The sequence below is a fragment of the Gossypium hirsutum genome, chromosome A08, assembly GCF_007990345.1.
Source record: "Gossypium hirsutum isolate 1008001.06 chromosome A08, Gossypium_hirsutum_v2.1, whole genome shotgun sequence".
Classification (NCBI taxonomy): Eukaryota; Viridiplantae; Streptophyta; class Magnoliopsida; order Malvales; family Malvaceae; genus Gossypium; species Gossypium hirsutum.
Genome location: NC_053431.1, coordinates 15892705 through 15896168, shown reverse-complemented (window position 1 = coordinate 15896168; position 3464 = coordinate 15892705). Strand labels below are relative to the sequence as shown.

The 3464-nt window shown below is 35.1% G+C and overlaps 1 non-coding gene across 1 annotated transcript; it reads right to left on the bottom strand.

The window, feature by feature from the left end:
* Positions 1 to 214: 214 nt before the first annotated feature.
* LOC121205250 (small nucleolar RNA R71) lies at positions 215 to 320 on the bottom strand. Its single transcript, XR_005900335.1, has one exon. It is a non-coding gene; the product is annotated as a small nucleolar RNA R71 (small nucleolar RNA).
* Positions 321 to 3464: the final 3144 nt, after the last annotated feature.

Below are 3464 nucleotides of genomic sequence, written 5' to 3'. Positions count from 1 at the left end.
CTACTGAAGATCCTCACCTTCACTTCAGATTGCTTATAGAGGTGAGTGATTCCATCAAATTAGATGAAGTACCTAAAGATTAAAGTTGTTTCATATTCACTAAGGGATAGAGCTCGAGCCTGGTTGAACTCATTGCCATCAGATTCCATTACCACTTAGTAAGAGTTAGCAGAACGATTCCTTATGAAATATTTCCCACCTAGAAAGAATGCTAAGTTGCAGAATGATATCACTAATTTCTAATAGATGTATGACGAGTCCTTGTATGAGGCATGGGAAAGGTTTAAAGAACTATTATGGAAATGCCCTTCTCACGGAATTTCGTATTGAATCCAACTAGAGACATTCTACAATGGTCTTAATGCTCACAAGAGGATGGTAGTAGACGTTTCTGCTAATGGTGCTATCCTTTCTAAGTCGTAAATTAAGGCTTATGAAATCATTGAGAGAATTGCCAGCAACAATTACCAATGGCTAACCAATCGAGCAACTTCAAGACAAGTCGCAAGAGTACATGAAGTGGATGCCCTCACTTCACTTGCACCTCAAGTATCTTCGATATCCTCAATGCTTAAAAAATTTACTACTAATGGGTTTAACAATGTTGCAACTTAGTCACCCAATCAATTAAAGAATATAGTCTGTGAATGTGAATATTGTGGGGAAGGGCACTTGTACAGAGATTGCCCATCAAATCAGGAATCTTTTTATTACATGGGTAATCAGAACTAAAACCAAGGTAGGCAGGGACAACAATCCAATTTTTTTTGGCGTAACCAAGGGGATGGACTTAGTAACACTTACACACAACCCAGATCAACCTAACCACCTGGATTTAGCCAAGAAGTTCAGAAATCAACTCAAGTTGAACCTTCCAATGGCTTAGAAAACCTCTTGAAGGCATACATAGCGAAAAGTGATGCCTTAATCCAAAGCCAAACAACCACATTGAAAAACTTAGAGAACTAATTGGGCCAACTTGCAACTGAACTTAGAAACCAACCACATGGCACTTTGCCTAGTGATACGAAAAATCCAAGAAATACAGGGAAGGAGAATTGTAAAGCATTGACTCTAAGGAGCGGAAAGACGACAGAGCCCAACACTGTCGAAGTTGAAGAGGAGCCAACTAGCACTCGAGATAAATTGGAACTTCAACTAAGTGTTGACAATCCAACTTCACCAAAACCAGAATCAATAAAATCTAATAAGGTAACTTTTGACCCAATCATTTCTAATAAACTAACATCTTTATTAGATGCAGAAAAACTACCACAGTAGACGAATTACCCAATTCTAGTAAAGAATCCTCCACCACCCTACCCTTAAAGACATCAGAAGCATAAACAAAAAGTCCAGTTCAAGAAGTTCTTAGACGTACTCAAGCAACTTCACATCAAGATTTCGTTGGTAGAAGCTCTTGAGCAATGCCAAACTACGTCAAATTCATGATGGATATCCTGGCCAAGAAATGGAGAATTGAAGAATTTGATACTGTAACTCTGACAAAGGAGTGCAGCGCATTTCTGCAAAATAAACTACCCCTTAATATGAAGGACCCTAGATGTTTCACCAGACCTTGTAACATCGGAGCAACTTATTATGGTAAGGCACTATGTGATTTGGGTACGAGCATCAACTTGATGCCCATATTAAGAAAGTTGGGGATAGGTGATGTTACACCAACTACGGTTACGCTTCAATTAGCAGGTCGATCTTTAGTACATCTAGAAGGAAAAATCAATGATGTATTAGTACGTGTAAACAATTTTATTTTCCCTACTAACTTTGTTGTTTTAGAATTTGAGGCAGATAAGAAGGTGCCAACCATCCTTGGAAAGCCTTTCCTAGCAACTGGAAGGACCCTTATTGATGTGCAGAAGGGCTAGCTTACAATGTGTGTTCAAGATAACCAGGTAACATTCAATTTCTTTTTAAATCTATATTATTTCCTAACACAATTGATGAGTGCTCTACAGTATCTGAGTCAGAGGAGTTAGTCGTCAATGGGAACTCAATTCTATTGAGGACCCATTGGAACAACTCTTAATGTCAGACCCCCCAAGTGATGATGATGAAGAGGAATGTAATAGCCCATTTTTAGGTCAAATCAGAACAGTGGTTTCGGGACCACAAATCCTAAGTAAAAATATTTATTTTATTATTTTATTAATATTTACAGTATGATATATTTATTTGGTGAAAGTTTCATTGAGAAATTTTACCGTTTAAATGCTTAATTCGGTAAAAAGGACTAAATCGCGTAACGCGTAAAAGTTGAGTACTATTGTTTAAAGGTATAAAATTGCTATGGTTTATTAATATGAGACTCCTTGCATGTCAATTAGACCTTAAATGGTATAGTGGAAGTTGTTGGCTTGGTATTTTTGAAATTATTAAAATTCATTAAGGTTATTTTGGTAAAATGTTAATTATGTTATATTAAATAAAACAAAACCAAAATCATATTATTTCCTTCATCTTCATTGCTAAATTTGAGAAATAAAATAGGGTTTTGAAGCTTCCATGGTTTCGGCACATTCTTAGCTAGATTAAGGTACGGTTTTGACTCGATTTTTAATAATTTTTATGTTTTTGAGTTCGTTTCAACTTAATCTAGCTGACCCGTACCTTCTTTTTTAAAATTGTTAAAGATTTTAGTTAATGAAATCATTGAATATTTAGGTATTTTGAAGTTTCTTGTTAGATTATTAATGCTTGTTAATAGATATACAAGTTTTATAAAGTGATTTTTGACAAAAATGAGAATTAGGGATTAAATTGTGAAAGATAGAAATGTTGTGGTTGGAAATATGAATAAACTGAAAATATGGGCTAGTATAATACCATATATAATTTGGCTAAGGTGGATTGTGGTTAAAAATGTGAAATTTTCCATTTTATGTATAAAAGACTAAATTGCAAAGTAGTAAAAAGTATAGGGGCAAATGTGTAATTTGCCAAATATGCGTGAATTGAATTAAATGGTTACTAAAAATGTTGAATTTGATAATATATAGACCAAGATAAGCCGAGTTCGGGTTTAGATCAGGGAAAGGAAAAGATTAACGACTAGCCGATAGTTGAATCTAAGCAACTCGAGGTAAGTTCGTATAATTAGAATCGAACTTATATTTATAATTAAAATTTCTATCTTGAATATTGTATGAATTTATATATATGAATTATAGAATTGAAATGACTATTGGTTATATGCTCAAATTTATTTTCGAGTCCCGTTTGAACCGTAGAAAGTCGTAGGATACAAGTGACATGTCACTAGGGTTACCGTTTGGTCGAGCTCTAACATTTGTTTTTAGCTCTTATGAGCTTACCGTTCAGCTCTTTGGATCTTATCATTTTTGTCTTTAGGGACTTACCGTTTCAGCTCTACAGAGCTTACCGTTCAGCTCAATTGAGCTTACCGTTTATCGGCTCAAGAGGAGCATACCGATAATGGCTCG